Genomic DNA, 10,819 nt, shown 5'->3' with positions numbered 1-10,819 from the left:
ATGCACGCTGTAATTTGTTGTGTGCACTAATATAATGTGGCCTACTACTCAAAATATGAGAGCTCCAGAAGTGATGACACTTCGCAGATGATAGCTTCAACATATAGTAAAGAAGAACAAGTCGACCTGACCTGACAGATTCAAAATATACTAAGGGAGAACAACTCGACCTGACCATTCGACCGCAAGAGAAGAGTACCATCTTAAAGAAGAGTAGAAGAGCAAGCAGATTGAAGATATTACAAGTCTTTTAATGCAATGTCGGTTGGCCACCCATGATGAACCAGAGCGCACAGAGAAATACTATTCTTTCCGGTCTCTCCATATGTGGCTCACATGCATTTCAAAACTAAAGTAGGAACATTTAGCTAACCAATTAAACATCTCTCAGTTTTACTAATATCAGCAATAATATCAGATATGAATTTGTACAACTAAGCTTGTTTAGCTCGATGGGTGGAGCAGTGCTATGAAGACACGAACCACGTAGGCTGATTGTGGTCATCATAAAATGGGGAAAACGTAAGCATGATGAGTACAGTGTTGACCGTGGTAGTGGGATGGCAGATCTGAAGCTACAAACCGCGCAAAGGGTAGTTAGCAACCGATGTTTGCTTTGAAATAAAAACTAAGATTTGGTATGGACAAGAAAGTACAGTTAACAAGTGACAAAGAAATGCAATTATGCTGTCTCTCTATATGTCGCGATATGCATTTGGAAACTCAAGTGGGACCTTTAGCTAACCAATTAAATGTGTCGGTTAACTAATATCAGTATCATATCACAATCATATTTGAACAACTAAGCTTTCGAATTCTGAGTGTTGTGTTGTTTAGCTTGAAGGGTGGAGTAATGCTAGTATGACAGAAAGCACCTACGCAGATCATAGTAGAGTAGGTAAAAGGGGAAAACCCTAAGCATCAAGAGAAAAATCAGGAAAGTGGAACTAGCTGGACCAGTGGGTGGCGCACATGCTTTTCGAAACGAATATAGGAACATTAGCTGATCAATTAAACGTTCTCTGTTTTAGTGATATAAGCATCATATCAGATTCGTATTTCAACACGTAAGCTTTGGGTTGAGGTCTTGAGGAGCAGTGCTAGCACGACACGAAGCACCTACGATGATGGTAGTGAATATAAAGGGGGGGAAACCATAAGCTTTACGAGTATAGTGCCCATGCCATGGCGGATCTGAAGGTGCAAACCGGACAAAACTACTTCACAACCAATGTTTGCTTTCAACTAGCCACTACGATTTGGTACGGACAAGAAAAGTACAGTAAACAAATTATGATCTATTTTCCGGGTGAGATCAATAACTTAAGCACATATGGAAGAGTACCACCTCTCTTGAGACGCCGTGTAGGCCTATGCTGATACGTTGAGGGTGCTGCGGGTGCGATGGCTGTCGGCGGCGGGGAAGAAGACTTTAGACGGCAGACTGCTGGGTCGAGGGATATATCCTGTTGCCGTGGACGAGGCGGTCATAGGAGCGGCAACGGCAAGGTGGACGACGGCGCCGATGAAGCGAGAGGAGGCAATGAAAGGATGCTGGTCCAGCGCAGTGGATGAGAGACGTCCATCTCTTGCAGTGGACGACGGGGTAGGGGTAGCGGCTCCGGCAAGGTGGAGGATGGGGTGGCGGACGGAGGAGGCTAGCCGCAGTGCGGAGGTTGTCGTGCCGCTGACAGTGTATGAATGGGGAAATGGAGGGGAGGGGGGATCTCAAACTTTGGGACGCGCTTCTCTGAAATGGGGGAAAGTTACGAACTTATCCCCTGTTTAAAATTTCGGACATCACGTCAGTTGGGGATAGGACGGTAATCTCGCATCTCCCAAATATTTGCCGGTAACTATTTCGGGCGAGGAGAGGGTGTTTTGTCGCCCACGGTTGGCACCCACGGTGTATGAACGAGGCTGGCAGGTAGGGCGGCTGTGTCACGTCTGATGGAAGTTACACATCTGCCCCTATTTAAAATATAAGCCTACATCGATTTCGGACGAGGAGAGTTTGTTTTGCCGCCCACCATGTATGAATGGGGAAATGGAGGAAGAGACACATGTCTTTCGGACGAGCTTGAATCAAATGTGTTTTGCCGCCCACTTTTGGCACCCATCGTGTCTGAATGGGCTCAGAGGCCGTCGTGTCATGTCTGATTGAAGTTACTAGTCTACCCCTACCGACAGCAGTGTAAATCCTGTCGATAAGGATGTCAAGTGTCAGGGGTAGACAATAATTTTCATCTCGCAAACACTTGCTTCGAGCAACCCACAAATTATAGTGGGTGTTTAGCCACTTCGTTCAAAACTTGGGAGAATTAGCATTCACGTTTACCCTGGGACCTGACAAACTAAATTCAAATCCAATTTGTATTCGATTATGAATATCCACAGATAATTATACGTTTTGTTATTTATTTCTTCAAAACCACAACAAAGATTTATTCCACCTTTATATATGATTATGATTTAGAAATGCCGTGATCTTCAAATTCAGTAGGTTGGATACACTTTGAGTCAAACAGTTATTTCATCCAATACAATATGCTCACACGACAAATAGTTCACCTTATGTCAATCATACAAGTTCTGAGGATTACCTCGCCTAAAAAATTCGGATCATTAAAACACATGGACAACATAGGGGGTCTTGCAACATAATCCATTCAGAGACATGACACAACATGCAAGTACAATAATCTAATGAAAATTCGAACTGGTATCTAAAGAAGAACCGGGATTATCTTGGGCTTCAGATAGCAGAAACAGCAGGACCTCCTCCATCTTCAAATGCAACATTCTTACTTCCTCCAATTCTTGGGTTGCTTGCATAATGCGTGCCGCTAATTCCGTAATTTCCATCCTCAAGATAAATATTACCACATTCATGGCAGCCACACCATCTCTTTCTGCCTCTAGTAGAGCCTCAAGCACTATAATATCTGTGCTCAGACTACTCTCCGGTGGTGTTGCCTCTGAACTGCTACCATCTGGTAACATGGATGGCGCACTGCTTCCACAAATAGATTCTGGGGTTGTACATTGTGTCCTAGTGTGAATGGCATCCTGAAAGGTTTCCGCTGGACATCAGTAAGAGATAGTTATCGTATGATCCAGGCAGTAAGCTTACATGGTAAACGACGGACGAATTATTGCCGAGCATGGCAAACTATATTTAAATGGTTCGAAGCAGCATCAGCCGAAAAGAAATTAAAATGGTAAGATGAAACTAGGGATGTAAGTGGCAAATAAACGAAATCCGTCAGTCCCATCTAGTTAGTTTTTGCTACCTCCCTAGTTCATTTTCCTCAAAAAAAACAAAAACTCTTTTGAACTATCATACCACCAGTGGACTTTAATCGGGATTAAACCAGACCCAGTTGACATCCCTAGTTGAAAGGGAGTGTACAACCGCTATATTTAAGTTGCCAAGGCATCTAAGAAGTTGAAATAATCTGAGAAAGCACTTAACAGTGTGGCCTCATATAAACTACGAAGACAGTCATGTGATGAAGTTGAGAGGAAAAGTTAAGGACTCAAATGAAATAGGCATGCATTTCTTTACGATAGTACATTAGGCACTGCTGACATATTGGCCAACTCAGGTATAGCGTAACAACAAATAAGCATTCAAATCAAGCAATACAACAAAGAAGACAACTAAACTCTTTGTGATTCGGTAGGATTACATGTTGAGGGCACAAGCCAAGAAAGCAGCCCACTCACATTACATTTCACATGTACTAAAACACACTGGCTTACCATATGTTGCTGTGAAGCCTAGCTGCTGTTGCAATGTTCTTTGAAGATATCATCAGCATCCCGTGGTTGCAAATCTAGTTGTTGTAGTTTATTCTGCACCATCTATTTAGGTAAAATTAATTTTAATCGCATGCACTGGTCCGAATTGTTCATCGATGGTTCATCTAAACTAATGAAAGAAGGGTGTGTGCATACACGACAATACTCCCTCTGATTCTTTTTACTTTGCGTATAACTTTTTCTCAGTTTTCTCATATTAGTCTGCGCGTTGCCGATTCCCAGCTCTGGTTTCCTTTTGTGCCCCGCCCCATCCGCCTCTGCCCTAATTAATTGGCAAATTAGTCCAGAAAAATTAAACCACTGCCCTCCTTGGTATGCAGGTCAAGAGTTATGGGCAGAGTAAATAGAATCGGAGGGAGTATATCTGCTTCCCTCTATTTTATGCTTGTTCGAGGTGCCAGCCCCAAAAGAACAAATATTTTGCTTGATGGGGTTGGCAGCTCCATAATTAATAGAAGCATCAAATTAGTCATGCAACTTGGGAAGATCAAGAACACACAAGAAAGTAATGAACAGAGGCTCAGAGCAGTGATGTAATAGCTAGCATCAGAAAATGTAGGGTAAAACGAACAAAAAGCAGTGGAACCACATGCTAGTTTGCTGATGTGTAATTAAGCATAGAGAACATTAATCGGTCTGATGGAACCAACAGATGGCATCAGAACAAAACTAAAGCATATTAACTATATGTGCACTGGTATGTAATTTAGCACATGTAACATGTTCACTGCCAGAAGTATGGCCCTACATGTGCAAGCAGAATAACACGTCTCATGAAAAACTGAATGATGCTCTGAAGAAATTCAAAGGTGCGCTGCTTATGCTAGGAAAGTGAATGTAGGCGCTGGCCATTGGATAATAGTACCTGATTCTCGGCGGCGTATGGGTATCATTGTCATACTTGATAGCTAAGGATCGTCGATGGTGCTCGTGTTGCGGTTGAGTTTGGGCCGGCTGTCGCCGTCACTGTAGCAGCTCTGGTGCTACGATTGCGGCGCCGTCGACATACAAGAAAGCTCATCTATGGTAATTGAACAGTTGCACGATAAAGAGAAAAACCGAAGGAGTACGAATCGAAATAACCTGATGAGGCTGCAGCGTCGGTAAAGCAGGGCCGTTGGAGTTGAATATGGCGTTCATGGAGCGGGTCCGGTGCAGTGGACGAAGGCTTTGGCGGGCACGTTGTACAGTGCTTTCGGTGAGGCGGATCTGTTGCGGCGGAGGAGGGCTTGTATGAAGGGCCAGCGAAGGGGCGGACGAGGGAGTCAGTGAAGGGCCTACGCTGTGGTGGACGAGGGCGCCGGTTAAGCAGATCCGGTGCAGTGGACCATGATGGCGGTCAAGGAGATCTGGAGCGGTGGACAAGCCAGTCGCTGAAGCGGCTCCGGTGAAGTGGTGAGTTGGTAGTTGGGGGTTCCAAGGTGCGGAAGGTAGATCCGGCGGGGTGTGAGGTCCACCGCTGCGGTGGAGGACTAGATTCGGCGGCTTACCGTGGTTGGGGGGCGGGTCGGGGAGGGTAAGGGGAGGGGCTCTTGGGAAGAATGTTGGGGGCAAAGAGGGGAAAACAATGGAGTTACCAAAGCAGCCCTTTTCCGTTCATGTGGCAGGGGTAAAACAGGAATATCGCAGGGCTAAACTTTCGGGCGCGTGATATTTCGATGTGAGCGGGAAGTTTGAAAGCTTTTGGCACCTAAAATTATAAGTATTCTGCTCTAGTACGGCCGACCATGATATCATGGCCGACAATTTGTTTGTTTTGCACGCAAAAAAATGTGCAAGTTCTGAAAATCAATGTCTCCAACTCGAAACTTAGATTGTCCATTCAATTCAAATATGGATCATTGAGCTACTACAAGCAAATACCATCATGCGGTCCAATTCAAATGAAATTCCAAATGTGTTTATCCTAAATATGATGACAAAAGCAAAAATGTGTGTGTGTATGAATAAAGTGGATGATTATAAAGTTTGAACATGCCCGTATGTGTATATCTCTAGGTTTGATATATGAATTTGAAATCACGAAATCCCGGCTTAAAAAATGTACCTCCGTTTAAATGAATTACAAAAGCTAATGATGGAGTTGAATTCCAAAATTCCAATCTTAGGTTTGTAATTCTGGTACAATAAGGTATATCACGCATGTTCAAAAGTATCGTTATCTCATAGTACAAACTGTGAAACAAATTGATCAACCATGAGTGCACAATATCTCAATTACGCTAAAGTCCCTCAAATATAGACACCTCACTCTTTATCTAAAGTCAACCCCCCCCCACCACACACACACACACACAGAGAGAAGTCGTTATCTCCCCCAAACACCAACACACGAGCACATTAACACCCCTCTCTCTTGTAAAGTCCGGACCCCAACATAGGTCTCTATCACTTTGTCTCTCGGGCATGCACACGTCTCTTCCCTCACTCTCTAGGTCTCCCGCTATCTCTCTTACCCAAGCAAACACACTATGTAGAGTGTATATTTCCCATACACACAAAACATTGCCCCCAAACGTCTATCTCCCTAGTTATGTGGTTCGCGCGCACTCACCTCACACACCACCCCCCTGCAAACAAGCACACTTTGTCTCCTTGTGCACCACTCTCCTCTTTCTATCTCTCCCACATGCGGACCCGCCCCAGCTCCTTCCCTGTATACATATATGTTGTGACTCTTTGCATAGCTCCCTAATGTATAATCGTTCACGATTTCGCACATTGTTCTCTACACCATCTATTCTAGCTCTCTCATGAAGTACCTATCACACACACGATGACTCGCTTCCCTTGCGTCTCCGTTCATAGGCCAATTTCAGACAACATCAACATTGTCTCCCTATCTATACGCCATTTATGGACACAAACGACCCCTCTCGCCCCCTCTCTTCCTCTCTCTCTCTCTCTCTCTCTCTCTCTCTCTCTCTCTCTCTCTCTCTCTCTCTCTCTCCGGCGCTAGCTCTCTCTTTCTCTCGCTCTCACACGCCTCTCCCCCACACACTCGATGTCTCTTCCAAATAGTCTGCTCCCCCCGTCCGCACCCGTGCTATCTCGCTACTACACATGTCACACCATTTCCCCTTCCCTTATACTAGGTTTACATCATCAGTGGTCTCTCTACTCCACATACACTCGCTCCCTCTCACACACAAATGCGTGCACAAACACACACAGACACGCACAAACACCTATTTACCTGGATCCTCATCTCTCCTCATGTCTGCATGTGTATCTCACACAACCACTCTCTAATTATGTATATGTGTCTCCACGTTACACAACACAAAGCCCCATGTACATGTCTCTGTCTATCCTCCACACACATAGACACAAAGAATCTGTTATCATTGCCTCAGTCTCTAACATATCACACACGCACACAGACACACACACACTCTCTCTCTCTCTCTCGCAAACACGCTCAACAAGGGTTTCCCCGTGAATAACTTACCATCGATTCACGTGAAAAATAATAAATCTACACGTGCTTAGACCACCTAGTATGACTACTAGGACTAGAGCAAGCCAAAAAGCGTGCCGCCGTCACCCCCTCCTTGTCGGCGACGGGAAAATCTTCATTTTACACAGTCGAGAAGTCATTGTGCTAAGGGCCCACATGCCGAGGCGTTGAATAGAATGTAGATGCTAGTTTACGGAAGCAAGTATCGATAATACGTTTGTATCTCCATACTTATATTTCTTCTCTTATAAAAAACCGAGTTGGTGATGATGGTACGTGTGCCATCTTGCAATATAGACCGTCCGATCTATATCTGACGGATGGAAATTAAACTAAAAGATACCCGCACCCCTCTCCACATTTGCAGACAAGGCCTTCCCTCGTTCATCCTTATCTCCAACAAACCTCATTGTTGAGCAATTAAGAAAGGAAGCCTCTCGAACAAACTGGCCTGGTGGCCGCTGCCGGCGTCGTCAATCCCCATGCCTCCGCTTAGTTCGACCACCCACCACCACCACACCACACCCCACTCCTCTTCACCTTATCTCATATTTCTTGAGATATCATTAGTTTTTACACATGGGATTACTCCCGCAAGGGTCAATCGCAACAAGTGTTTTATAAAAAAATGCATCTTGATGTTCCGTGCAATGCACGGATCTTGCTAGTACTCCTACACAAGACTAAGTTGGTGATGTTGGTGTGTCTGCCATCTGTCGTTTCTGACCATTAGATCTACATCTAACGATTGTGAGGTAAGTTGTTGCCTTTTCTCACCAACATCCCACTTGTCTACCAATTTGCAGAAAAACTCATAATTAGTATCTTAAAACCAACCACATCCCTCCGTGACCTCACCAAAACAGCCCAAGGAATATATTCTAATTGAAACATAATATATCTCTAGTGACATATGTATATCAAAATTAGAGTGTTTTGTACCAAGTTTGTGAATAAGTATTATTCTAATTATGATTCGTTGCAACAGACATGAACATTGCTAGTATTTCCAACCATGCATTTCTTTTCCTAGTATTCCATAGTTTCGAGTTTTCCATCAAGATATTAGTCACTCATGGTTGATATTTACTTTCTCATGTACACATATGCACTATGTAACTAGCCTTGTTTATTGGCTTCCAAAGCTTAACTTCCACTCCTACTTACAATATGTAGAGTATTTAACAAAAAACTACCACTTTCAAACAGCCCTAGGAGGAATCTATTGTACAAAAAATAGAAAAAACATACCCAAAATTTATTAATCCACGCCAAAAACTACCTAGTACTCCTACCGATTAGGTTCGTTTAAACCCATTTATGACAGGGTTGGCCCACATGTCCGTGCTGACGAGGCAGCTTAAACCAACACATTTTGTTTGACCGTTGACACGAGGGATCCACATCTGACCTTCTATCCTGTTATTCCCCCTCAAATCATTATTTTTCCTGAACATTACTTCAAACAGTACTGATGCGTGTTCGTCGGTGGCGCCGGTGATGAGCGAGTTGGCTGCCGCTCCGCCGGACGGGCCGGACGCCACACTGGCCTCCGCACGGGTTGGCAGGCTGGCCCGAACGTGACTCACGAGCGAGCAAGCCGCCGCGCTGGCCTTCGCTCGAGCCAGATGGCTGGCCTTAGCGCAGCGCGCGCGAGCAAGCCGCCGCGCTGCCTTGCCAATCTAGCTAGCAAACCTTGCAGACAAGCAGCTGGACGGAGCTATCTTGGCTAGCTAGCGGCCGCAAGCGCCGAACGGAGCTGGCATCCGGGCTGCCGCAACATGGGCTCCGCACCGCCGGCGTTTTTGACCTCGCCTTCTTCCGGCGGCGGTAGCTGCTTCCCATGGCCGAGGATGACTAGGTGGACGGGCCGGAGGTAGGAGGTCACTCAAGGATTTTTGTTGGTAAGAGCATGTACAATGGTTGATAAGGTAGTCTTATCTTAAGTCTGCCACGTATGCAAGTGGTAGTAGTTTCTTGGCATTTTAGTGGTTTCTTGCATTATTAGAGAAAGTACAATAGAGCTGAGTCAGCGGGCTATAAGAAATAAACTACTACTACATGTTGGCTATAAGATGGGCTGTAGATGACATGGCACTGGCTTATAGCCAGCAGCTGGCTATACTATTAACAATGCTCTTAGGGGTTTCTTGTAAGGAACAATGTACGTACTACTAGCGACAAAAGGCAACTCTAGGTTGCGTTGTACTCCAACGAGTACTACTAGTGGTCGCGGGAGTGTATACCTCGTTTTGTGGGTTCGATCCCGGCCGAACGCACGGCGGCCTTTTAAAAAAATAGTACTACTACACTTCGCTGTGAGCCAATATTTTACACGGGTAGTTTGAGTTTTGAAGTCAAACAGACGTGCGGCCCCACAATCTGGGTGCACTGGACAACCTAGCCATGTGAACGGTTTTTCCTTCCCAGCATCCCGTGGCTCGCGTGCTCGCCCTAGCCGCACCTCGCTTGCAGCTTCCAGCTAGTAGCATATTTAAACTAGTGCCTCCCAATTAAGCCTGAGTAGCCAGAAAAGCCTGGTGGGGCATTGGGAACTGTGCAATATGGCTCTGTACGTAAAGTGCTCTACTACTACTCTGTAGCTTGTGGTGTTGCATGCATGGACTTCACTCCATTATCGGCTCTACTATAAAAGAAATTCCTCTTACCGTGTTTTTATGAAACGGAGGCAAAAGCTTTGCTTCATCTCATTCATAAAGAAGGAACTACTAACAAAGTTCGACGAGATCCATTACACCTCCACAAATGGAAGCGAAAAGCCTAGTCTCGCTGTATCAAATAACTCAAATGTTCTGCCCCTGCAGTAACCTCCGCTGATAAACAGGCTGCTAGTGTGTGCGTGAGAGGAGCGGCTGAGTAGGCCAGCTACGTGAGAGGAGCAGCTGAATAGAGCACCGAGAGTACCCACTAGGCCACTACGTAGGTGTACTTCCCCTGCATTGATAGTACAGCGATGGTTCTAGAGAACAGTAGTACCCTCCACTTCCAACTGTATCTCCTTGGCCCCGAGATTCAAGAGTTCAAAACTGGTGCACTATACAAGACTAGACTAGAAGTATAGTACATCGCACTACTAGTTGAGAAAAGTAGTACTAGTACTGCTACAGTACAAGTACGTACTCCTCCATCACATAATGTAAGACGTTTTTTGACACTAGTTGGCGTGTACAAAAAATGGCAAAAACATACCCAAAATTTCTTAATCCACGCCAAAAACTACTACCTAGTGCCAAAAATTTCTTACTAGTGCTATTATTTACAGTATAATGCAATCCCATAACGCTCCATAATCCCTTTCTTTCAAAAAAATCACTTCTTGAGAGAAGATTGCTATCTCCACGCGAGCTTCTCATAGGCCAGCGCCACTGCATGTAGTCATGTGAGACAGAGGGAGACATCCATGCAGCATGCAGAGAGAGGAGAACGCGGGCGGACAGCCAATGGGCTGCATGGGGCATTTATATTTGCTAACTCCTCCCATCCATGCGCCAGGGGTATTTCCATCCAGAAAGC

Source organism: Triticum dicoccoides, chromosome 2A (assembly GCF_002162155.2).
Source record: "Triticum dicoccoides isolate Atlit2015 ecotype Zavitan chromosome 2A, WEW_v2.0, whole genome shotgun sequence".
Classification (NCBI taxonomy): domain Eukaryota; kingdom Viridiplantae; phylum Streptophyta; class Magnoliopsida; order Poales; family Poaceae; genus Triticum; species Triticum dicoccoides.
The sequence above is the reverse complement of the archived record's forward strand: the minus strand, read 5'-3'. Positions refer to the sequence as shown.